Source organism: Giraffa tippelskirchi, chromosome 7 (genome assembly GCF_054371585.1).
Source record: "Giraffa tippelskirchi isolate mGirTip1 chromosome 7, T2T-mGirTip1v1.2.pri, whole genome shotgun sequence".
Lineage (NCBI taxonomy): Eukaryota > Metazoa > Chordata > Mammalia > Artiodactyla > Giraffidae > Giraffa > Giraffa tippelskirchi.
Genome location: NC_137281.1, coordinates 121,870,938 through 121,897,993, shown reverse-complemented (window position 1 = coordinate 121,897,993; position 27,056 = coordinate 121,870,938). Strand labels below are relative to the sequence as shown.

Below are 27,056 nucleotides of genomic sequence, written 5' to 3'. Positions count from 1 at the left end.
ATTTTATTTGACTAAATATGTCCAAAATATTATTCTTCTAATATATATCTTTAGCCATATTTCAAGTGCTTATTAGCTGTATGGGGCTAGTAGCTACCATAATGGAGAGCACAATTCTAGATCTATTTATATTGATACACAGGCACTTAATTGTTGTGGAGCATCTCAGTTGATATATCCATTCACTTATTGATACTCATTTTCTTTATCCATTGATCTTTTAAAGGATATTTAGGTTGTTTTCATGTCTTGGCTATTATAAACAGTGCTACAAAGCACACTGGAGTGCATGTATCCTTTCAAAACATGTTTTTCTCAAGGTATATGCCTAGGAGTGGGATTGCTTGATCATATGGTAGCCCTGTGTTTAGGTTTCTGAGGACCCTATTTTCCAAAGTGCTTGCACCAACTTACATTCCCAGCAACAGTGTAGGGGAGTTCCTATGTCTCCATAGCCTCTCTAGCATTTATTCTTTGTTGACTTTTTTCATGATGACTTTCCTTCATGGTGTGAAGTAATACCGCATTATGGCTTTTATTTGCATTTCTCTAATAATTAGTGATGCCGAGCATCCTTTCATGTACATCTTGGCCATCAGTGTGTCTTCTTTGGAAAAATGTATATTTAGGTGCTAGTGGTGTTCAGTCGCTCAGTCATGTCCAACTCTATGCAACCCCATGGACTACAGCACCCCAAGCTTCTCTGTCCTTTACTGTCTTCCAGAGTTTGCTCAAATTCATGTCCATTGGGTCAGTGATACTAACCATCTTATCCTCTGCCACCCTCTTCTCCTTTGCATGCCGTCATGCCCAGCATTAGCATCAGGGTCTTTTCCAATGTGTTGGCTCTTATCAGGTGGCCAAAGTATTGGACCTTCAGCATCAGTCCTTCAAATGAATATTCAGGATTGACTGGTTTGATCTCCTTGCAGTCCAAGGGAATCTCAAGAGTCATCTTTAGCAGCACAGTTCAAAACTTTCAATTCTTTGATGCTCAGCCTACTTTGATGCTCTTACCGTTCTCCATCAGAGAGCAGACGGACTGAAAACCACAATCTCAGGAAATTAACCAATCTGATCACATGGACCACAGCCTTGTCTAACTCAGTGAAACTATGAGCCATGCTGTATAGGGCCACCTAAGATGGATGGATCATGGTGGAGAGTTCTGACAAAACATGGTCCACTGGAGAAAGGAATAGCAAACACTTCAGTATTCTTGCCTTGAGAACCCCATGAACAGTATGAAAAGGCAAAAAGATGAGACACTGAAAGATGAACTTCCCAGGTCGGTAGGTGCCCAGTATGCTACTGGAGATCAGTGGAGAAATAAGCCCAGAAAGAATGAAGAGGCGGAGCCAAAGCAAAAGTGATGGAAGTAAAGCCTGATGCTGTAAAGAGCAATATTGCATAGGAATCTGGAATGTTAGGTCCATGAATCAAGGCAAATTGGAAGTGGCCAAACAGGAGATGGCAAGAGTGAACATCAACATTTTAGGAATCAGCAAATTATAATGGACTGGAATCGGTGTTTAACTCAGATGATCATTATATCTACTACTGTGGGCAAGAATCCCTTAGAAGAAATGGAGTAGCCATCATAGTCAACAAAAGAGTCCAAAATGCAGTACTTGGATGCAGTCTCAAAAACAACAGAATGATCTCTGTTCGTGTCTATGGCAAACCGTTCAATATCACAATAATCCAAGTCTATGCCCCGACCAGTAATGCTGAAGGAGCTGAAGTTGAATGGTTATGAAGACCTACAAGACCTTCTAGAACTAACACCCAAAAAAGATGTCTTTTTCATTATAGGGGACTGGAATGCAAAAGTAGGAAGTCAAGAAACACCTGGCATAACAGGCAAATTTGGCCTTGGAGTACAGAATGAAGCAGGGCAAAGGCTAATAGTTTTGCCAAGAGAATGCACTGGTCATAGCAAACACCCTTCTCCAACAACACAAGAGAAGACTCTACACATGGACATCACCAGATGGTAAATACCGAAATCAGATTGATTATATTCTCTACAGCCAAAGATGGAGAAGTTCTATACAGTCAGCAAAAACAAGAGTAGGAGCTGACTGTGGCTCAGATCATGAACTCCTTATTGTCAAATTCAGACTTAAATTGAAGAAAGTAGGGAAGACTGCTATACCACTCAGGTATGACCTAAATCAAATCCCTTACAATTATACAGTGGAAGTGAGAAATAGATTCAAGGGATTAGATCTGATAGACAGAGTGCCTGACGAATTATGGACAGAGGTTTGTGACATTGTACAGGAGGCAGGGATCAAGAACATCCCCAAGAAAAAGAAATGCAAAAAAGCAAAATGGTTGTCTGAGGAGCCCTTACAAATAGCTATGAATAGAAGAGAAGCAAAAGGCAAAGGGAAAAAGGAAAGATATACCCATTTGAATGCAGAATTCCAAAGAAGAGCAAGGAGAGATAACAAAGCCTTCCTCAGCAATCAATGCAAAGAAATAGAGGAAAACAATAGAATGGGAAAGACTAGAGATCTCTTCAAGAAAATTAGAGATACCAAGGGAACATTTCATGCAAAGATGGGCTTGATAAAGGACAGAAATGTTATGGACCTAACAGAAGCAGAAAATATTAAGAAGAGGTGGCAAGAATACACAGAAAAGCTATTCAAAAAAGATCTTCATAACCCAGAGAACCACTGTGGTGTGATCACTCACCTAGAGCCAGACATCCTGTAATATGAAGTCAAGTGGGCCTTAGAAAGCATCACTAGGAACAAAGCTAGTGGAGGTGATGGAATTCCAGTTGAGCTATTTCAAATCCTGAAAGATGATGCTGTGAAAGTGCTGCACTCAATATGCCAGCAAATCTGGAAAACTCAGCAGTGGCCACAGGACTGGAAAAGGTCAGTTTTCATTCCAATCCCAAAGAAAGGCAATGCCAAAGAATGGTCAAACTACCACACAATTGCAATCATCTCACATGCTAGTAAAGTAATGCTCAAAATTCTCCAAGCCAGGCTTCAACAGTACGTGAACCGTGAACTTCCAGATGTTCAAGCTGGTTTTCGAAAAGGTAGAGGAACCAGAGATCAAATTGCCAACATCCACTGGATCATTGAAAAAGAAGAGAGTTCCAGAAAAACATCTATTTCTGCTTTATTGACTATGCCAAAGCCTTTGACTGTGGACCACAACAAATTGTGGAAACTTCTTTAAAAGGTGGGAATACCAGACCACCTGACCTGCCTCTTGAGAAACCTGTATGCAAGTCAGGAAGCAACAGTTAGAACTGGACATGGAACAACAGACTGGTTCCAAATAGGGAAAGGAATACATCAAGGCTGTTTATTGTCACACTGCTTATTTAACATATATGCAGAGTATATCATGAGAAATGCTGGGCTGGATGAAGCACAAGCTGGAATCAAGATTGCCAGGAGAAATATCAATAATCTCAGATATGCAGATGACACCACTCTTATGGCATAAAGCGAAGAACTAAAGAGTCTCTTTATGAAATTGAAAGAGGAGAGTCAAGAAGATGTCTTAAAACTCAACATTCAGAAAACAAAGATCATGGCATCTGGTCCCATCATTTCCTGGCAAGTAGATGGGAAAATAGAGGCAGACTTTATTTTTTTTAGGCTCCAAAATCACTGCAGATGATAACTGCAGCCTGATATGAAAAGATGCTTGCCTCTTGGAAGAAAAGTTATGACCAGCCTGGACAGCATATCATAAATCAGGGACATTATTTTACCAACAAAGGTCCATCTAGTCAAAGCTATGGTTTTTCCATAATCCTATATGGATGTGAGAGTTGGACTATAAAGAAACCTGAATGTCGAAGAATTGATGCTTTTGAACTGTGGTGTTGGAGAAGACTCTTGAGAGTCCCTTGGACTGCAAGGAGATCCAACTAGTCCATCCTGAAGGAAATCAGTCCTGAATATTCATTGGAAGGAGTGATGTTGAAGCCGAAACTCCAATATTTTGGCCACCTGATGTGAAGAACTGATTCATTTGAAAAGACCCTGATGCTGTGAAAGAATGAAGGCAGGAGGAGAAGGGGACAACAGAGGATAAGGTGATTGGATGGCTTAACCAAATCAGTGGACATGAGTTTGAGTAAACTCTGGGAGTTGGTGATGGACAGGGAGTTCTGGCATGCTGCAATCCATGGAGTTGCAAAGAGTGGAACACAACTGAGCCACTGAACTGAACTGAATAGCCTGCTTTATGGTCCACCTCTCACATCTGTATATGACTACTGGAAAAACCCGTAGCTGGTACTATACAGACCTTTTTAGGTGATGTCTCTGCTTTTTAATACACTGTCTAGATTTGTCATAGCTTTCCTTCCAAGGAGTAAGCACTTTTTAATTTCATGGCTGCAGTCACCATCAACAGTGATCTTGGAGCCCAAGAAAATGGAATCTGTCATTGTCTCCACTTTTGCCCCTTTTATTTGCCATGAAGTAATGGGACTGGATGCCGTATCTTAGGTTTTTGCATGTTAAGTTTTGTTTGTTTCCAGTCTTAAGATATTCCTTTAATGTATTTGAGATCAAATGCTACTTCATTAAAAAATGTATTAAACACAGAGACTCTCTCAATATAAGTCTCAGAATAAATTGAAAAACATAAGAATTACTTTTGAATCCCTTTAGGTCAAGTAAACAATCTATTTATAAAAACTTTATTAGCATGTGGAAAAGTGTTAGTCATATCCGACTCTTTGTGACCCCATGGACTGTAGCCTGACACACTCCTCTGTCCATGGAATTTCCCAGGCAAGAATACTGGAGTGGGTTTCCATTTCCTTCTCCAGTAGGCATGTGGTGTACAAGAGAAAACTTTGAATATTGCATTTACCAAAACAAAATAGTAAAACTAAATTTAGTGACTGTATTTCGAATTTTTTAAATGTCAGTCAAACTCATTTAAAAAGCAATTATGTGCACCCATGGCTGATTCATGTTGATGAATGGCAAAAACCACCACAATATTGTAAGATAATTATCCTCCAACTAAAATAAATAAATTAATTTTTTTTAAAGCAATCAGCTTAAATGTATAACCTTTAATTGATTCTCCAAAATAAAACCATGGTGTTGTATTCTGCTTCTTAGGTAGAATAATTTCTTTTATTAAAAAAAAGTGCACATGGCGGTATAATGTCTGAAATATTAATTTTGGTGACCTGCTTTATGTCACTCTGTTTCTGACATGTAAAATGAGCTTTCTTTTCAGCTCCTTACTTAGAAAGTGTATTTCATGACTTTAAAATTTTTCTTTTATTTATTTTAATTGGAGGTTTATTACTTTATAATATTATGATGGTTTTTGCCATACATCAATGTGAACTGGCCATAGTAAAATATGGAGTGCTTCACGAATTTGTGTGTCACCCTTGTGCAGGAGCCACGCTAATCTTCTCTGTATTATTAGTATGTGTGCTACCAAAATGAGTACTGAATGTTGTTTTAAGCCAGCATTTTTGCTCTTCTCTTTCACCTTCATCAAGAGGCTCTTTAGTTCCTCTTCACCTTTTGCCATTAGAGTGGTATCATCTGCATATTAGAGGCTGTTGATATTTCTCCGGACAATCTTGATTCCAGCTTGTGATTCATCCAGCCTGGCATTTTGCATGATGTACTGTGAATATAAGTTAAACAAATAGGGTGACAATATATAGCCTTGTCTTGTGCATGTGCTGTACATGCTAAGTTGCTTCAGTCATGTCTGACTCTATGTGACCCTATAGACTGTAGCCTGCCAGGCTCCTCTGTCCATGGCATTCTCCAGGCAATACTGGAGTGGATTGCCATACCCTCCTCCAAGGAATCATCTTACTACTCTCCTAATTTGAACCAGTCAGTTGTTCCATACAAAATTCTAACTGTTGCTTCTTGACAGGTATACAAGTTTCTCAAGAGACAGGTAAGGTGGTGTGCGGAGAAAGCAATGGCACCCCACTCCAGTACTTTTGCCTGGAAAATCCCATGGACGGAGGAGCCTGGTAGGCTGCAGTCCATGGGGTCGCTGAGAGTCGGACACGACTGAGCGACTTCACTTTCACTTTTCACTTTCTTGCATTGGAGAAGAAAATGGCAACCCACTCCAGTATTCTTGCCTGGAGAATCCCAGGGACGGGGGAGCCTGGTGGGCTGCCGTCTATGGGGTCGCACAGAGTCGGACACAACTGAAGTGACTTAGCAGCAGCAGCAGCAAGGTGGTCTGGTATTCCCATCTCTTTCAGAATTTTCCACAGGGTGGAAATTTGTTTGTTGTAATCCACATAGTCAAAGGCTTTAACATAGTCAATGAAGCCAAAGTAGATGTTTTTCTGGAATTTCCTTGCTTTCTCTATCAGCGGATGTTGGCAATTTGATCTCTGGTTCCTCTGCCTTTTCTAAATCCAGCTTGTACACCTGGAAGTTCTTGGTTCATGTACTACTGAAGCCTGGCTTGAAGGATTTTGAGCATAATCTTACTAGTATGTGAAAGGAGCTCAACTGTACAGTAGTTTGAACATTCTTTGACATTGCCCTTCTTTGGAATTGGAAAGAAAACTGCCTTTTTCCAGTTCTGTGGCTACTGCTGAGTTTTCCAAATTTGCTGACATACTGAGTGCAGCACTTTAACAGCATCATCTTTTACAATTTGAATTAACTTAGTTGGAGTTTTGTCACCTCCACTACCTTTGTTCATAGTAATACTTTTTAAGGCATAACTTGACTTCACACTTCAGGATGTCTGGCTCTAGGTGAGTGACCACACCAACGTGGTTATCCGGGTCATTAAGACTTTGTTTTTGGTACAGTTCTTCTGTGTATCCTTGCCACCTCTTCTTAATCTCTTCTGCTTCTCTTAGATCCTTATGGCTTCTGTCCTTTATCATGCCCATCCTTGTATGAAATGTTCCCTTGGTATCAGCTATTTGTACATTTTATTTGTAATTGGAGAGTAATTACAAGTAGGCCATGTCATTTTCAATTTGGGGTTGCAAAAGAACCCCATTCTATGGGTTTTCTTTACATTTTATTTAAGATTTCTTTTGTTGTACAAAAGCTTTTGAGCTTAATTAGGTCCCATTTGTTTATTTTTGTTATCTTCATTACTCTAGGAGTTAGACCACAAAAGATATTGCTACAATTTATGTCACATAGCCTTTTGCCTATGTTTTCCTTTAAGAGTTTTATGGTATCCATTCCTACATTTAGATGGTTAATCCATTTTGAGCTTATTTTTGTGTATGGTGCTAAGAATGTTCTAATTTTTTTTTACTTGTAGCTGTTCAGTTTTCCTAGCATTTATTGAAGAGACTGTCTTTTCTCTATTTATATTCATGCCTCCTTTATCATAGATTAATTGACTATAACTATGGATTTATTTATGGGCTTTCTTTCCTGTTCCATTGGTCTATATTTCTATTTTGTGCCAGTATTATATTGTTTTGATGGCTGTACCTTTGTGGTATTGTCTGAAGTCAAGGATCCTGATTCCTCCAGCTCCATTTTTGTTTCTCAATATTGCTTTGGGTCTTTGGGGTCTTTTGTGTCTCCATACAAATTTTAAGATTTTTTTGTTCTACTTCTGTGAAAAATGCCACTGGTAATTGGTAGGGATTGTATTGAATCTATAGATTGCTTTGGGTAGTATAGTCATTTTGACAATATTAACCCTTCCAATCCAAGAAGGTAGTTTAACCTTTCCATCTTTCTGTGTTATCTTTCATTTCTTTTATTGGCATCTTAAAGCTTTTGGAGTACAGGTCTTTTGTGTCATTGAAAGTGAAAAGTGAAAATGAAAGTCGCTCAGTCGTGTCTGACTCTTTGTGACCCCATGGACTATATAGTCCATGGAATTCTCCAGCCCAGAATACTGGAGTGGGTAGCCATTCCCTTCTCCAGGGGATCTTCTCAATCCAGGGATTGAACCCAGGCCTTCCTCATTGCAGGTGGATTCTTTACCAGCTGAGCCACAAGGGAGGCCTAAGAATACTGAAGTGAGTAGCCTATCCCTTCTTCAGGGGAATCTTCCCAACCCAGGAATCAAACCAGGGTCTCCTGCATTGCAGGCAGATTCTCTTCTAGCTGAGCTACTGGGGGAGCCCTTTGTGTCCTTAGGTAGGTTGATTCCTAAGTATTTTATTCTTTTATTTTATTCTGTGATAGTGAGTGGGATTGTTTCTTTAATTTCTCTTTCTGATCTTTCATTTTTAGCATATAAAAATGCAACAGATTTATGTGTACTAATTTTGTGTCCTACAACTTTATTGAATTCATTGAGCTCTAGTACTTTTCTGGTAGCATCTTTAGGATTTTCTATGTATGGCATCATATCATTTTCAAACAGTGACAGTTTTACTTCTTCTGTTCCAATTTGGATTCTCTTTCTTTTTCTTCTCTGATTGCTGTACCTATGACTTTCAAACTGTGTTGAATAAAAGTTGTGAGCGTGGACATCCTTGTCTTGTTCCTAATCTTAGAGGAAATGCTTTCAGCTTTTCACATTGAATATGATGTTAGCTGTAAGTTTTTCATATACGGGCTTTATTATGTTGAGGTATGTTCCCTCCATGCCTACTTTCTGGAGAGTTTTTGTCATAAATGGGTGCTGAGTTTTGTTGAAAACGTTTTCTGTATCTATTGAAATGATCATATGCTTTTTATTCTTCAATTTATTGATGTGGTGTATCACACTGACTGGGGCTTCCCTGGTGACTCACATGGTGAAGAATCTACCTGCAATGTGGGAGACCTGAGTTTGATCCCTGGGTCAGGAAGATCCCCTGGAGAAGGGAATGGCAACCCACTTTAGCATTCTTCTGGAGAATCCCATGGACAGAGGAGCCTGCTGGGCTACAATCCATGGGGAGTCACAGAGTCAGACACAACTGAGCAACTAACACTAACTATCACACTGATTGATTTGCAGATTTTGAAAAATCCTTTCATCCCTGGGATAAATCCCACTTGCCCATGGGATTTTTGTTGTCACTATTTAGTCTCTAAGTCGTGTTGACTCTTTGTGACCCCATGGACTGTAGCCCACTAGGTGAATTCTTTACCACTGAGCCATTGGGGAAGCCCCTGATCATGGGGTATGATCCTTTGAATGTGTTGTTGGATTTGGTCTGCTAATATTTTGTTGAGGATTTCTGTGTCTATGTTCATCAGTGATATTGGCCTATAATTTTCTTTTTTGTGATATCTTTGTCTGATTTTGGTATTGGGGTGATGGTGACGCCATATAATTAGTTTGGGAATGTTCTCCCTTTGCTATTTTTTGGAAATAGTTTGAGAAGGATAGGTGTTATACCTCTCTAAATGGTTGGTATTAATAGAATTTGCCTGTGAAGCCATCTGGTCCTGGACTTTTGTTTGTTGGAAGATTTTCTAATTATAGTTCAATTTCAGTACTTGTGATTGGTCTGCTCATATTTTCTATTTCTTCCTGGTTCAGACTTGGAAGGGTTTACTGTTCTAGGAATTTGTACATTTCTTCCAGGTTGTCCATTTTATTCACATACAGTTGCTTGCAGTAGTGTCTTACGATCCTTTGTATTTCTGCAATGTTAGTTGTAACTTTTTTCATTTCTAATTTTATTGATTTGAATCCTCTCCTTTTTTTTTTCTTGATGAGTCTAGCTAAAGGTTTATCAATTTTGTTCTTAAAGAACCATCTTTTAGTTTTATTGATCTTTGCTGTTGTTTTCTTTGTTTTGGTTTCATTTATTTCTGCTCTGATCTTTATTATTTCTTTCCTTCTACTAACTTAATGGGGGGCAGGAGTTGTTCTTTCTCCAGTTGTTTTAGGCATCTGCTGCTTGTTAATGGAATGCTATAAGAATGTCAATTAAGTTTCTGCTCTAATGCCTCATTTAAGGCCTATGTTTCCTTATTGATGTTCTGTCTGGATGATCTGTCTTTTGATGAAAGTGGGCTTTAAAATCCCTCACTATTATTGTGTTCCTATTGATTTTTCTTCTTATGGCTATTAGTATTTGCCTTATATATTGAGGTGTTCCTATGTTAGGTGCATATATATTTACAGTATTTATTTCTTCGTGGATTAATCCCATGATCATTATGTAGTGTCCTGCTTTGTCTCTTGTAACAGTTTTTATTTTAAAGCCTATTTTGCCTGACATGAGTATTGCTATTCTAGCTTTCTTTTGATTTCCATTGGCATGGAATACATTTCTCCATCCCCTCACTTTCAGTCTGTATGTGTCCATGGATCTGAAGTGAGTCTTTTATAGACAGCATATATACAGGTTTTGTTGTTCTATCCATTCAGCCAGTCTTTGTCTTCTGGTTTTTGTCATGCAATGTCACACCATTTGTCACTCCAAAGAATACTCCCCAGAACTATTGCAGCCAGTGTCTTTGTCCCCACAGTGAGCCACAGCCACTTCCTGCCTCTGCAGGAGGGGTATTTGACCCATTTATGTTTAAAGTAATTATTGATATGTATGTTCTTACTGCCATTTTTTAAATTGTTTTGGATGCCTTTTTTCTTCCCTTCCTCTTTTGTTCTGTTCTATTGTGATTTGATGACTAATTTTAATTTTGTGTTTGATTCCTTTTCTTTTGTGTGTGTGTATCTATTGTATATTTTCAGATTGTGGTTATCATGAGGTTTTGATATACAAGTCTATATAAACAAGATTGTTTTAAGTTCCGGGTCTTTTAATTTCAAATGCATTTCCAGTATACTACATTTGTGCTCTTCTCAAATTGCTGATTTTGATATCATATTTGTGTGCTGATGATTTCCTACCTTTACTATATGTTTTCCTTTACCATCAAGCTTCCCCATTTATAATTTTGTTGTTTCCAGTTGTAGGCATTTTTTTTCCACCTATAGAAGTTCCTTTAGTGTTTGTTGCAAAGCTGGTCTGGTGTGGTGTTAAATTCTCTTAGCTTTTGCTTGACTGTAAAACTTTTGATCTCTCTGTTGAATCTGAATAAGAGTCTTGCTGGGTAGAATGTTCTTGGTTGTGGGTTCTTCTTTTCATCACTTTAAATTTATCTTGACATTCTGTTCTGGCTTGCAGAGTTTCTGCTGAGAAATCAGTTGATAACCTTATGGAAGTTCCTTTGTATATTTCTTGGTTTTCCTTTGTTTCTTTTAATATTTTTTCTTCGTCCTTAATTTTTGTCAATTTGATTACTGTGTGTCTTAGCATGTTCTGCCTTGGTCATATCATGCCTGGGTTTCTCTGTGCTTCTTAAACTTTGGTGACTTTTTCCTTCCCCATGTTAGGTAAATTTGTAGCTATTATCCCTTAAAATATTTTCTCAGATTATTTCTCTTTCATTCCCCCTTCTGTGACCCCCTATAATGTGAATGTTGGTACTTTTAATGTTGATCTCTTAGGCTGTCCTTATTTCTTTTCATTCTGTTTTCTTCTGTTCCATGGAAATGATTTCCACCATTCTGTCTTCCAGCTCACTTATCCATTCTTCTGTCTCAGTTATTCTGGTGTTGATTCCTTCTAGTATATTTTTCATTTCAGTTATCGTATTGTTCATCTCTGTTATTTAGTTCTTCAAGGTCTTTATTAAACATTTCTTGTAAATTTATTTTTGATCTGTGCCTCCATTATTTTTTGAGATCTTGGATCATCATTACTCTGAATTCTTTTCTGGGTAGATTTCCTATCTCCACTTCACTTAGCTGTTCTGGGATTTTATCTTGTTCCTTCTTCAGAAACATGTCCTGTGTTGCCTTATTTTGTATAACTTTTTGTAGTTGCAGTTTCCATTTCTCCAGGTGCAGTGTTGTAGTTCTTCTTGTTTCTGCTGTCTGCTCCTTGGTAGATGAGGCTGTCTTAGAGGCTTGTGCAGGCTTCTTAGTGAGCAGGACTGGTTCTTGCCCACTGGTGAGTGGAGCTGGGTCTTGTCCCTCTGGTGGGCAGGACTGTTCTCAGAAAGACTTTAAGCACTCTATCTGCTGATAGTTGAGGCTGTGTTCCTGCCTTGTTAGTTATTTAGCCTCAGGTGTTCCAGCACTGGAGCCTATAGGCTGTTGTGTGGGGCTAAGTCTTTGGAAGAAAATGGTGGCCTCAAGGTGGGTTCACCCCAATGAGTACTCCCCAGAACTATCACTGCCAGTGTCTTTATCCCCACAGTGAGCCACAGCCACTTCCCACCTCTGCAAGAGACCCTCAATACTAGCAGGTAGGTCTGGCCTAATATTTTATGAGGACATTGCTTTTGTCCCAAGGTACTGATATGAATGAGACCTTGTGTATTCCCTCCCAGAGTGGAGTTTCTGTTTCCCCAAGTTCTATGGAATTCCTGTGATATCCTACTGCCCTTCAAAGCCAGATTCTCTGGAGGCTCCTCCTTCCATTGTCAGACCTCCAGGCTGGGGAGAATTATCTGGGGCTCAGAACTTTCCCTCTGTCTCATTGTGGCTTTCTCTTTGTCCTTAGGTGTCAGGTTATCTTTTTTGGTAGGTTTTGGCTTTTTTTTTTTTTTTTTGGTTGATTGTTGTTCAGGAGTTAGTTGTGATTTTGCTGTTTTCATAGTAAGAGGTAAGCTCATGTCCTTCTGCTCCATCATCTTGTCTCCCCAAGCATCTACTCTCTTTCTTCTTGGTTGGTCCTTTGTCAGCACTTGAAAATAGGTCCTTGAGAACACAGATTTCACATGCATATATTCCCCAAAAATACACACTCTGTATCCTTGGGTACTGTGTCCTCCCAAAGCATATCTTGAATGCTTTTATTTTTCCTACCAGTACTGTCACTACCATAATCCAAGCCTATGCCAACTCTCACCTAGATTCTTGTAATCTAACTGCTCTATTTTGTATTCACTCTTGCCATCCCTCTCCAGTTTCTCCTCTTGGTAACCAAAGTGACCTCTCAAAAATGTAAATCAAATAATGTCACCTTTCTATTCAGACTCTCCAGTGGATTTTCATTGCACTTAGAATAAAATGTGTTAATAGACTCCATACCTTGGCCTTTGAGGTCCTATGGAACCAGCCTTTATTTTTCTTTCTGATACTCCCTCTTTCCATGATGTCATAGATGATGCTTATAAAATCCCTGTCTTCATATTCCCTAAACATACTGGTTCTGCTGGCCTCCAAACCTTCACACTGCCCAGCTGTTCCTCTCCAGCATCTTCACATCTCATTATTCAACTTTCAGCTGGAATATAACCTCAGCAACATCCTTCCTGGCTGTGTAAGCTAAAGAACAAAGTGCCTACCGCCCTCCGCCACCCACACCACCACAAGTCCCTGTCTGTGGCATTCATCTATGCCACTATGCTATTTTGTTACCTACACAGTTTTCACTATCTGAAATTTTTTGTTGTTGCTCAGTTGCTAGGTTGTGTCCAACTCCTTGCGACCCCATGTACTGTAGCCTGCCAGTCTGCTCTGTCCATGGATTCACCATATTTTTTTTTTGTCTCAACCATATTATTTTTTTTGTCTCATCCACTAGAACATATACTCCATATGTTAGTCTAAGTTCCCGAAGAAGCAAGAACTAAGGTGGGATTAGATGTGTAAGGGCTTTAAGTAAGAAAAATGCCCAAGAGGGAAAATGGGAAAGGAACACAGATTTGAGAACATCACTAGAACCTGATTCAAGTGTGAACCTGATGGAAGGAGAGGTCAAGAAGGTAAGGTTGAAGTGAACTAGACTGCTGTACAGTCTAAGGAATGCTCAGTAAGGCCATTGATGAACTCTCAAGTCATAGTTCATCATCTTAAGAATACCATGTCTCCCAGGAATGGACAGTCACAGGCAGAGAGCAGTCCATTCAAACTGTGATCTGCAACAAAGGATGCAGTAGATTTCAGAGTACAGAATCTGAGGTGCTTGGTCAATTATACTATCATATTTGGAGACCTATAAGGCACATTTTTATGCCTACCACACTTTATAAGAGCAAAGACTGCATGTGCTATCCATTATCAGTGCTTTCATGATAGCTGACACACAGAAGATATTTAAGACATACTTATGGGATAAATAAATGAATAAACAAAGGAATGAAGAATCTTGCCCAAGATCACATAGGTGGAAGAGCTGAATTTGGAAACTAGTTTCTCTAGTTACAGATAACTAAGTGCTTGTTGTTGTTGTTCAGTTATGTCCAACTCTTTGTAATCCCATAGACTGTAGCATGCCTGTCCCTCACCATCTCCTAAAGTTTGCCCAAGTTCATGTCCATTGCATCAGTGATGCCATCCAGCCATCTCATCCTCTGACACCCTCTTCTCCTTCTGTCCTCAGTCTCTCCCAGCATCAGGGACTTTTCCAATGAGTCAGCTGTTCACATCAGGTGACCAAAATATTGGAGCTTCACCTTCAGCATCAGTCCTTCCAGTGAGTATTCAGGGTTGATTTCCCTTAAGATTGACTGGTTTGATCTCCTTGTCGAGTCTCTCCTTGACAAGGGGCTTCTCAGTCTTCATTCGCACCACAGTTCAAAAGCTGTGCTACCAGTGTTTTGTTATACTGTCTCTAAGACTGTTAGCCAGAATAAAAGAAAACCAATTATTTACACTTGACTGGACCTTCATGATATAGTTACATCTCTTCTGAAACATTTTGTCCAAATTTTCTATCTCTAAGACTTTTTTTCTTGGACCTGACAAAAAACAGAAAAGATTATATCCACCATGCAAAAAAAGTGTTAACTTCCCTCCCTTATACCAAATGTATTAGATATACAAAGTGGAATGTTGTTTTCTTCAAGAGTAGTTACAAAGTGGAGGGGAAAAAAACCAGAAGACAATGCTCTTCCAGAAAGATTAAGAGTGGGCATCAACCCTGTTACTCTCAGTAAATGTCATGTAGAGAAAAGCAATGCATTCATGTTACCACTGTGTGATATGATAATCAAAAAGTCTGGAATATTTCTATAAAGGAGTTGAATTTTATCACAAAGGACAAACATCTAACTTGACCATCTTACAAAAATGCTCAAAAACAGAAGAGACATCTTATTCAGTGCATGCAAGGCAAGAAAAATAATAGAAACCACATAAAATATTTTTAAATGTTATACTTTGAAGCTGATAGCTTGAGATCAAAGACAGTGGTAAATTGCTTATCTAAAGTATCTTCTACTCAGAAATCTGGATGGCAAAAGTAAACAACTTGGCTCTAGGCCTTAATCATTTTCCCTAAAACCAAAACAGAGTATTACTAGTTGTCCATAGAGTCCAAAGCAGTAAGCAAGTGAAAATACACTGGTGGTGCATAAGAGAACTTGGTTCAGTGACTTGTATGATGCAAAAGAGCTGATTTTCTAAAAATAAATCATTGTTTTAAAACCCTGGAGCCTTCATTCTGTGTAGTGACTTGGAACCCAAAGGAAAGAATATCTCTTTGATTAGCCTTGGATCTTTGTTTTGACTCAAGGATCAGAAGGACCACAGTACTTAGAGACAGGTGAGAAGAAATGAAGTAGAGAGATGATTACTCATAAAAGAAGAGGTGGAATTTGTGATGGGCAGATAATGGATTTGCATAGGTAGAAATTAGGCAAGTGGGAGATGATTTAACATGGTATGAGAAGGAGAGAGGCCAGGAGTCTGAACCTGATGGAGGGTTCCAGTGGAGACATGGGTGAGAATGCTAATTTTGCATAATGCTGTTGTCTCTAATCTTAATTTATATGCAAATTCATTGACTTCCACCTCAGAGTTACTAAATCAGGATCTCTAGGAATGGGGGCTGCAAACCTTTTTTATTTTAGTATCGACAAGTGATTTGCATGGTCATCCAAGTCTGGCTGACTGGTTCAATTTGAATTTCAAGTCTTCAGTTAGTAGGAAATTAATGTCAGCAAATTCCACTGCCAGTATAAATGCAGGTAACTGAAACCAGTAAGACTATCCTTGAGCTTACTTTTTTCATTTACTTCAAGATGTCTTTCTGAAATTTGATTTCATGATGTTGCATTCCTATCTCCTTTAAGTGTCATAAAGAAGAGTCTAGGATCAGACTAGGGGTACCACTAAGTATTTCAAAGGAATGATAAAACAGAATAGAGATGACTATCAAGCCAAATAAAAGAAACTCACATTTTTAACAGTTTCATTGAAATATAATTGACATACAAACAAATGCATATGTGAGTTTTGACATATGTATACAGCTATAGTGGAGAAGGAAATGGCTACCCACTCCAGTGTTCTTGCTTGGAAGATCTCGTGGACAGAGGAGCCTGGCTGGCTACAGTCCATGGAGTCATAAGAGTTGGACAAGACAGTGACTAAACCACCACCACCACCATAGAACCATCGGCATAATCAAGATAATAAACATATCTATGACCCTCCACATTTTCGTTAGGTCCCTTTGAAATCCCTTCCTTCCGACTTTCCCTATTCCTCTGTCTTGTCCACAGGCAACAACTGATCTACTTTCTATCAGTTTAGTTTGCATTTTCTAGAACTTTATGTAATTAGAATCACTGAATGGTCTCTTTTGTATGGCATCTCTTACTAAGCATAATTTTAGATTCATCTATATTCCTATTTTATCAATAGTTATTTTCTTTCTGTTTCCTAAGCAGTAGGTTATCATATGGGCATTCTAGCTTGTTTATTCACCAGGTGATGTGCACTGGGTTGTTTCTGGGTTGGGACTATAACAAATAAAGTTGCTATACACATTCATGATAGGTCTCTTCATGAACATGTACTTTCATTTTTCTAGGGTGAATATCTAGAACTACAACTAGATTATATGATAAGTATAACCATCACTTTTTAAGAAACTCTCAAACTATGCTCCAAAGTGATTATACCATTTTATATTCCTGCCAGCGATGTCTGAGTTCCAGTTCCTCCACAAGCCAAATAGCCCTTGATCATAATAAGTTATCATTTTTATATATAGCTGGATTTCATTTGCTAAAATTTTGTTTAGGATTACTACATCTGTGCTCAGGAGGGATATCAGTCAGTAGTTTTATTTTCCCATTGTATTTGTCTGTTTTTGGTGTCAGGATAATGCTGGTCTCATAGGATGAATCAGGAAATGTTTTCTCCTAACCAATTTAATTTTCTGTAAGAGTTTGTGTAAACTTGGTATTATTTCTCCATTAAATGTTTAGTAGATTCATCCATAAAGATCATCTGTGCCTGGTATTTTCTTTGTCAGATGTTTTATAAACTATGAATTAAATTTCTTTCATAAAACTAAAGCTACTCAGGTTATTTATTTCTTCCTGAGTAAACTTTGATAGTCTGTATCTTTTGAAGAATTTGTCAACAGTGGCTTTGAAAGGCTTTAAAAGAAAATAGTGAAGCAGCACATTAGAAATTCTGAGATAAAATTTTTTTCTATTCTTGGTCAAACCATTAAGCTTGGGCTTCCCTGTTGGCTCAGTGGTGAAGAATCCACCTTCTAGTTCAGGAGACATGGTTTTTTTTTTTTTTTTTTTTTTTTAATAAATTTATTTATTTTAGTTGGGGGCTAATTACTTTACAATATTGTAATAGTTTTTGCCATACATTGACATGAATCAGCCATGGGAGACATGGTTTTGATCCCTGATCTGGATAGTTCCCACATGCTGCAGAGCAACTAACCCTGTGCACCACAACTATTAAGCCCGTGCTCTGGAGCCTGGGAGAAGCCTGCATGCCTAGAGCCCATCCTCCACAACTAGAGATTAGCCTCATTCTTTGTAACTAGAGAATAGCCCTGGAGACCCAGCAGAATAAAAAACAAACAAATAAATAAAATTTTTACAAAACAAGCTTGAGGTAGGATAAAAATATTTCAGTAATGCAAGAAGCTATTGAGGGATATGCTCTACCATAAGAGGTTAAATCAAGAGAGGAAGACGAGATAACCCAGAAATGGGGTGTCCAACACAGGAAATGCTAGAAAACTAGTCGAAGTTAGAGCAAAAGGACTCTAGGATGGAGACCTCCAAAGATAATGAAATGAATAAACTACTCATGCTTTTGTCAGTTCAGTTGCTCAGTCACGTCCGACTCTTTGCAACCCCATAGAGTGCAGCACGCCAGGCCTCCCTGCCCATCACCAACTCCCGGAGTTTACTAAAACTCATGTCCATCGAGTCGGTGATGCCATCCAACCATCTCATCCTCTGTCGTCTTTTGACTCTGTCGTCTTTTGTCGTGAAAAATAGAATTGAAAGAGATTTTTAGTATCTATCACTATATTGGGGAAAATTAATAAGTACGTGCATATGTAAAATAGCCAGTGGGGATTTGCTGTATGAATCAGGGAATGCAAAGCTGGTGTTCTGTGATAACCTAGAGGGGTAGGATGGGGAAGGAGGTGGGAGGAGGGTTCAAGAGGGAGGGGATATATGTATACTTATGGCCAATTCATGTTGATGCATGGCAGGAACTATCAAAATATTTTAAAGTAATTATCTTCTAATTAAAATTTTAAAATATTAAAAAAACGTATATAGATAACTAAGCAAATAAAAGAATAAAGCATTAATGGAGAAAAGCAAAATTTTATAAAAATAAATTGTCATACTATATCTGCCAAATAATGAACAATATTTATATAGATATAATCCACTAGCACCACCTGCGAAGCCCAGAGCTATAATTGTTGTTCAGTTGCTAAGTCATATGCAAATCTATGCAACCCCATGGACTGCAGCACATCAGGCTTCCCTGTCCTTCACTGTCTCCCAGAGTTTGCTCAAACTCATGTCCATGGAGCTGATGATGCCATCCAACCATCTCATCCTCTTTCGTCACCTTCTCCTCCTGCCTTCAATCATTCCCAGCATCAAGGTCTTTTCCAGTGAGTCAGCTCTTTGCATCAGATAGCCAAAGTATTGGAGCTTCAGCATCAGTCTGAATATCATATCACAATGAATATTCAGGGTTGATTTCCTTTAGGATTCACTGGTTTTATCTCCCTGCTGTCTAAGGAACTCTCAAGAGTCTTATCCAGCACCAGAGGTTGAAAGCATCAACTCTTTGGTGCTCAGCCTTCTTTATGGTCCAACTCTCATATCTGTACATGACTACTGGAAAGACCATATTTTTGACTATATGGACCTTTGTTGGCAAAGTGATGTCTCTGCTTTTTACTACACTATCTGAATTTGTCATAGCTTTTATTCCAATGAGCAAGCATCTTTTAATTTCATGGCTCCAGTCACACTCTGCAGTGATGTTGGAGCCCAAGAAAATAAAGTCTGTCACTGTTTCCATTTTTTCCCCATCTGTTTGCCATAATGTGATGGCACCAAATACCATGATCTTAGTTTTTTTGAATGTTGAGTTTTAAACCAGCTTTTTCACTTTTTCACCTTCATCAAGAGGCTCTTTGTTTAGTTCCTCTGCTTTCTGCCATTAGGGTAGTATCACCTGCTATCTGAGGTTGTTAATATTTCTCCCAGCAATCTTGATTCCAGCTTGTGATTCATCCAGCCTGGTATTTCACATGATGTACTCTGCATATAAGTTAAATAAGCAGGGTGACAATATGCAGCCTTGATGTACTCCTTTCCCAATTTTGAACTAGTTTATTGTTCCATGTCCTGTTCTAACTGTTGTTTCTTGATCTGCATACAGGTTTCTCAGGAGGCAGGTAAGGTGGTCTGGTATTTCCATCTCTTGAAGAATTTTCCACACTTTTTTGTGATGCATACAGTCAAAGGCTTTAGCATAGTCAATGAAGCAGAAGTAGATGTTTTTCTGGAATTCCCTTGCTTTTTCTGGATCAAATAGATGTTGGCAATTTGATCTCTGGTTCCTCTGCCTTTTCTAAATCCACCTTGTACATATGGAAGTTCTCGGTTCACATAGTGTTGAAGCATAACTTGAAGGATATTAAGCATTACCTTGCTAGCATATGAAATGAATGTAATTATCCAGTAGTTTGAACATTCTTTGGCATTGCCTTTCTTTGGAATTGGAATGAAAACTGACCTTTTCTAGTCCCGTGGCCATTGCTGAGTTTTTCAAATTTGCTGGCATATTGAGTGCAGCACTTTAACAACATCATCTTTTAGGATTTGAAATAGCTCAACTGGAATTCCATCACCTCCAGTAGCTTTGTTCATAATAATGCTTCCTAATACCCATTTGGCTTTGCATTCCAGTATGTCTGGCTCTAGGTGAGTGGACCAGATCACCATGGTTATCCAGGTCATTAAGACCATTTTTGTATAGTTCTTCTGTATATTCTTTCCACCTCTTCTTAATCTCTCCTGCTTCTGTTAGGTCCATATCATTTCTGTCCTTTACTATGCCTATCTTTGCACAAAATGTTCACTTGGTATCTCCAATTTTCTTGAAGAGATCTTTAGTCTTTCCCATTCTATTGTTTCCCTCTTTTTTTTTTTTTTTTTTGCATTGTTCACTTAAGGCTTTCTTATCTCTCTTTGCTTTTCTCTGGAACTCTGAATTCAGTTGGGTATATCTTTCCCTTTCTCCTTTGCCTTTTGCTTCTCTTCTTTTCTCAGTTATTTGTAAGGCATTATTTTGCCTACTTACATTTTTTTCCTTTGGGATGGTTTTGGTCACTGCCTCCTGTACAATGTTGCAAACCTCTGTTCATAGTCTTGCTCTCATATCTAATTCCTTGAACCTGTTTGTCACCTCCATTGTATAACCACAAGGGATTTGATTTAGATCATACCTGAATGGTCTAGTGATTTTCCCTACTTTCTTCCATTTAAGCCTGAAATATACAATAAGAAGCTGATGATCTGGGCCACAGTCAGCTCCAGGTCTTGTTTTTGCTGACTGTATAGAGCTTCTCTATCTTTGGCTACAAAGAATATAATCAATCTGATTTCGGTATTGACCATCTGGTGATGTTCATGTGTAGAGTCATCTCTTGTGTTGTTGGAAGAGAGTGTTGCTATGACCAGTGTGTTCTCCTGGCAAAGCTCTGTTAACCTTTGCCCTGCTTCATTTTAATGGCATTAAATTGGTAATGTCAATTACTAAATGGATTGATTCACATAAAGGAATATCGTAGAGAAGAAACAGAAAAATTCTCATCTGGCATAACTTTAAGTCAACAGATAATTTCTGTAAAGAGTATAAACATAGTATATAGAAAAATGAAGATACAGAATAGAAAACCAAGAAATAGTACTGGACATACATATGTGTATAGCTTGGGACTACATTTTTCCTTTATAATCCTGATAGTACTATTTAACCTCTTAAACTATGTGAATTATTTTGATAAAAATTAAAATTTTTTCCTAGACCAAAATTATCACTAAATTCCACTACTACTATGGTGACAGGAAACTTTGTAATTAAGTTTTTTTTGTTGTATCAATACTTATGGATAATAATCTTCATAATGCTGATCGGACAAAGATCACAGTTTCTTAGCTTGTTACTTATGTCAGTTAGATATTGATGGGTAACAAACCATCCCAAAACTTAGTGGCTTAAAACAATTAACATTTCTCACAAGTCAATAGGTCAGTTGGATGCTTCACCCCCTCATGTGTGTACAATTAGTGAAGGATCAAGTAGGCAGCTCTGCTGACAGAGACAGCATTATCTCTTGTATTTGGAGTTTGCTGGTACTTGGCTAGTCTAGGATAGCTTTGGCTGGGACAATTGGATTTCTTCCACATGGTCTCTTATCCTTTAGCCTATTAGCTGGACTCAGTCTCATAGCAGCTAGCAGGGTTCCAAGAGAGTGGAAAGGATGCAAGGTCTCTTGAATTCTAGGCTCATGATTGTCACAAAATTACTTATGCTTCATTTGTCAGTGCAATTGTAATGCAAGTTCAAATTGAAAGGATAGAGAAATAGATTTTATCTTTTGATGAGAAGAGGTGCAAAGTCACATTGCAAAGGGTATGGGTCACAGAGAATTATGACTACTTTTGCACTCAAGTCTCCTTTAACCCTCAAACACCCATTTTCCTTCCTACATGGGTTTCCCAACTCCATATACATTGTGTTAGTCCCTTCAGACTGTATAACAAGAGTACCACATATTTATTTCTCAATAAACAGGTACTTATTTCTCACAATTCTGGAGGCTGGTAAGTCCAAGATCAAGGCTCCAGCAGATCAATTGTGAGGTGAGAACATGCCTTCTGGCTTGTAGACAAATCACCTCCTCATGGTATCCTCATATGGCAGAGAGATCTCTTGTGTCTCTTCTTCTCAGGGCACTAATACCATTCATGAGGGCTCCACCCTCATGAACTAATTACCTTCTGAAGGCCCCAAATCTAAATACCCTCATACTGGGGATTAGAGACTCAGTATGACACTACTCCCTCAAAGAAAATGACTCCTTCTTAAAATGGGAATTTTAAAGGAACACAGATGTTCAGTCCATGGCTTACATAAAGGCCTCTATGCTGTTGCCTTACCCAAAGGACCTTTCCTTACCTTCTACAGGATATTCAGTTTTCCCACCCATTCAGATTCTAGATCAAGTCCCGTTCCCCCTTTTAAGCCCTCTCTGGCCTTTTAAAGCCTTTCATGATCTTCTGTGTTGTCCGTATCACTCATTTGTCACTTAATAATAATGTTTACTGTAAAGTTATCTTAGCCCTGAACTGGACCATACTCTCCTTGATGACAGGAATTGTGTCTTGTGATATTTTAAAAATACTACCTTGAGCTTGGAGGACTATCCATAAAGGCTTAATGAATGGATGAATTAGTTAATAGATAGGTGAATAGACAAGCAGCCTGACTTTTCCGACTTGGAATAGACTCCTGCCTATATATACAATGACTGGGAAGAAAATTAGATAAGCCACATACTCTGTAAAACCATGACTCTAGGCTGTGTAATGGAGAAGGCATGGCATCCCACTCCAGTACTCTTGCCTGGAAAACCCCATGGACGGAGGAGCCTGGTGGGCTGCAGTCTATGGGGTTGCAAAGAGTCGGACACGACTGAGTGACTTCACTTTCACTTTTCACTTTCATGCATTGGAGAAGGAAATGACAACCCACTCCAGTGTTCTTGCCTGGAGAATCCCAGGGACGGGGGAGCCTGGTGGTCTGCCGTCTATGGGGTCGCACAGAGTCAGACAGGACTGAAGCGACTTAGCAGCAGCAGCAGCAGGTTGTGTAAATCAAGCAGTTTCCAGGAATACAAGATAAGAGAGAACAATAAAGGAAGTTAGGGAGGAATGAGGGGAGGAAGGAAATAAAGGACAGAAGGAAAGGTACTCCCTCTTTCACCCTCACTACCTATAAGGTCATTCAGTCTCTTTTTGGACCAAAATTACGAATGCTATTTCGGTCTCCCCTGCCAAGAGGCTCCTACCTACATCTCTTATGTTGGAAAATTATCTTCCCCTGCCTGGGCTCCCCTCTCTTTGGGCCATATCAAAAGGGATCTGAACTGAAGCACAGTGAAAGGCTCTTCCTCCCCCCTGCATTAAGGCAGGGGCGTCCAGAGGCTTTCCTTCCTTCCTTCCTCATACTCCCTCCTTGCTGCATGAGGTTCTTGGCTCAAGGCACTTTGGACAATCTCACAAGAACTAGAGATGAGACATCCAAAATTCCTTTTATTGATTGAGGAGCTGAATTCCAGTCTTCACAGAAATTTGGCCTTCCTGCCCTCCACTGGCTTCCCTTCAGGACAGAGAGAACCTATTACTGTGTCTCCCAAGCTCCCCTGCCCATCTGGTTTTGTTGAAACCATCTCTCTCCCATCTGTATTTGATCTGCAATATATTTTGTGCTCATTGTCTGGTAAAATATTTTAAAGCTTAGATATTTGTTTTTTTAGTGGCTCTTCTGTGAGTTCCATTCATTCTTCCTCTAAAGGTACCTTCTTTTCTGTTACTTTTAACTCATGTGGAATTTATCGCTGGATTGTGCTGTCACCACTAAAGGTTCTAACAGTCTTTCTTTTCCAATTTAAATGCAGGCTGTCAGTTGCTGAATGGGTTTAAGAGTCTTATGACTAGTAACAAGTCCATCCAAATCAATCCCACTCCATAAGATTAGAATTCTCCACAGCTCTCGTCAGTCTGGAGAGTTGGCACCATCTCAGCGCCACCCCCCCCACCTTTTTTTCTTCCCCATATTTCTCCAGATTTTAAAAGGGGCATTGCCTGTTTAGTCTAACCCTACACTTTGAGATATCTGAAAATAGTTGTAAAAAATTTGATGAAGATTAAAATGTTTTCAAAGTTTAAAATGTTCTACATGTTTCATAAATGCCTTTTCATTCCTGAGTTGAAATATATTGACAGTTAAGAATCAATTGATATAATTAGGAAAAAAAGGAAGAAGAAGGGAGGTGGGCAGAAGATGAATTGTGCTGGCTGTTTGTATTGCCCATGCTGAATACATGTATAAAACAAAACACGATTAGGAAACCAAAAGAGACAGTGAAAAGTAACTTTGGCTCCAAAGCTATTGACTCTTATCTCCCCTTTCAGATTCTGGGTAAGGAAACCACAGAAAACCACATAGGTGATCCATGTCAGCATCTCTACACATTCTTTTCTTAAAGAAGATCCAGGTGTTTAAAATCATATATACATATAGCCTTCTCTCTAAATATTTCACACCACCTAGTAAACTCCCTGTAACTAACTCCCCTGCATTTTATTGGCCTCTTCGTATTATTTCCTTTGCACCTCTCTCACTAACACTCAGGCTCTCAGTGCGGAATCTCTCAAGAGTGGTGTGTCCATGTTCCCAGCTAGATGGAAAAAAAAAAATTAAACTGTCTCAACCGTAGAAGAATTTTCTGTGAAGTAAATTAGGCTTCATCTCAAAATTCTTCATTTGTATGAACTTTGTCCAAGGTTCGATACCTAATTCTGTATTCTTATTAGTTTTCTTAAAAGTGTCCCTTTAAGTCATATAAGATTCAGGTCCCACAAAACCCAGATCTGTCCTGGACTCTACTTACCCCTGGATTTTCTCTTACCCATTAATTTGTTTAAAATCAAAGTACAATTAAAGTGAAAGTGAAAGTCACTCAGTCATGTCTGACTCTTTGCGACACCATGGACTGTAGTCTACCAGGTTCCTCATTCCATGGAATGCTCCAGGCTAGAATACTGGAGTGGGTAGCCGTTCCCTTCTAAAGAAACATCAAATTTAGTTTTTTATTTGAGTCTCTCCATCAAACAAACAATTCATCAAAACTTATTTAAAAGGCATCTTCTCTTTCTTCCTGAGTTCTTCCCACACATATATGCCATTGTATGTTCTTATCAATCAAAAAAAAAAAAAAAAAAAAAAACTCTAGCCCCAAACTAAAATCTTTTAGCTTATCCCTGTCACTTTATTGTCTTCCAAGTGGAGGGTTAAGTCAAGCTGGAGGATAGCTCTTAGTCTTTTCTGGTGACTCAGAACACTGCTAGTCTCCAAACAGAAGAATATAGGAAGGAGCCTTTTAAGATGTGTGTCTTTGTAGCTCCTGAGGGGCTGGATACTTTCTGCAATGTATCAATTCCTTAGGACTTGAGTTTCAAAGTCTTTGGGAACAAAAATGAGGTCATGATCCTTGGGTCAGTGTTTCTGCCCAGTAGAGAAGGCCCAACATGCATAGTTTGGGGATAACTTTTGCCAGTGTTTACTCACAAGATGAGTCTTCACACACCTGAGTGAGTGATACCAGGGCAAGGAAACAAGGCTAATTGGACAGAGAGTCTTGACCCCCCCACTACTAACTACCTATATTGAGTCTGATAATCAGAGGAATCAGAGCCTAGGGTTGAGCCTGAAGACCCTGGAATAAGTTAAGGAGGAAAGTGAAAGAACCAGGTCCTCAGAGCTGTGTGTGGCTCCCTTCATCTGAGCAGCCCAAGTCTTCTCTTCACCTAGAAAAACTTGTAGAATGCAGTTCCCACCTAATCCTCCCCATCTTAGACCTTTTGTTTGGCCTATGGTTTTCACTGCCCCTGCACTCCAGTTTTTTTTTTGTTTTTTGTTTTTAGAAACTTTGGATATAACCATGTAAAAATCAGGGTTAGGAGCACAGGCCAAGCAGTCCTAGGATTGTTTATTATATCTGGCTTCGGTCACTCATTCTAGTCTTGGGTTAACCTCATTAAGCTTCAATATATTTTATAGATAGAACAGGGTTAGAATTAATATGGTTGTTAGAAACCAAGTGAGATGCCCATAAAGTCCTTAGCGAATAACAGGCATTCAGTAAATATTAGCTATTGTGGTTGCTGTGATTACTTTTTTGGAAGTCTCCTAAACAAAATATTTCTTCAGGTATTTGACAGGGAAGAGTCAAGTTATATGGTCTTCCCTGGTAGCTCAGCTGGTAAAGTATCCACCTGTAATGCAGGAGACCCCATTTCAATTCCTGGGTCGGGAAGATCCCCTGGAGAAGGAATAGGCTACCCACTGCAGTATTCTTGGGTTGCCCTAGTAGCTCAGACTATAAAGAATCCACCTGCAATGCAGGAGACCTGGGTTCTGAGTTGGGAAGATCCACAACTCAGAGGGTATGACAACCCATTCCAGTATTCTTTCCTGGAGAATCCCCATGGACAGAGGAACCTGGCAGGCTACAGTTCAGGGTGTTGCAAAGAGTCAGACACAACTGAGTGACTAAACACAGCACAGTCAAGTTATATAATGCCAAAGAGAATGAATAGAAAGACATGCCCATTGACTATGCTTGCTATCCTTTTCCTAGACCACTAAGAGGCCCTGAGGCGGGGCAGGGTGGGGTGGGGGCAGAAACAGAAAGAGAAGAAAACACGTAAAAGACAAGTGTGTTGAAAGAATAGGAATCCTCAAGGGTCAGAATGGTCTAGGGATAGAGTTTAGATTGCTGATGACCATTAGTGGAGCATCCTTAATCTATACTGAGCACCATCCTCCAATTCCACAGGAGTTTCTTCCTCCAGATGATTATGATGAATCTCAAAGTCTGGGAAGGGCAGCAGAGAAAACCAGAGTCCAAAGAATAGGTTTTTCCTATTGGCAGCAGAGTCCTGGGTTAACTAGTCAAGTCAGATAAAATATATCCACTTATTCAAACTAGCAGGTTTATGGCATTTTAAAAGTAGAGATTATTAGTCTATTTCATAAGAGGAAATTGTGAAGTGCTTATTTAATTCAATATAAGTACC

General features: G+C 39.0%; 1 pseudogene; it reads right to left on the bottom strand.

Moving 5' to 3' along the window:
* Window positions 1-5,367: 5,367 nt before the first annotated feature.
* On the bottom strand, window positions 5,368-5,466 carry LOC145515931 (U6 spliceosomal RNA; annotated as a pseudogene).
* Window positions 5,467-27,056: the final 21,590 nt, after the last annotated feature.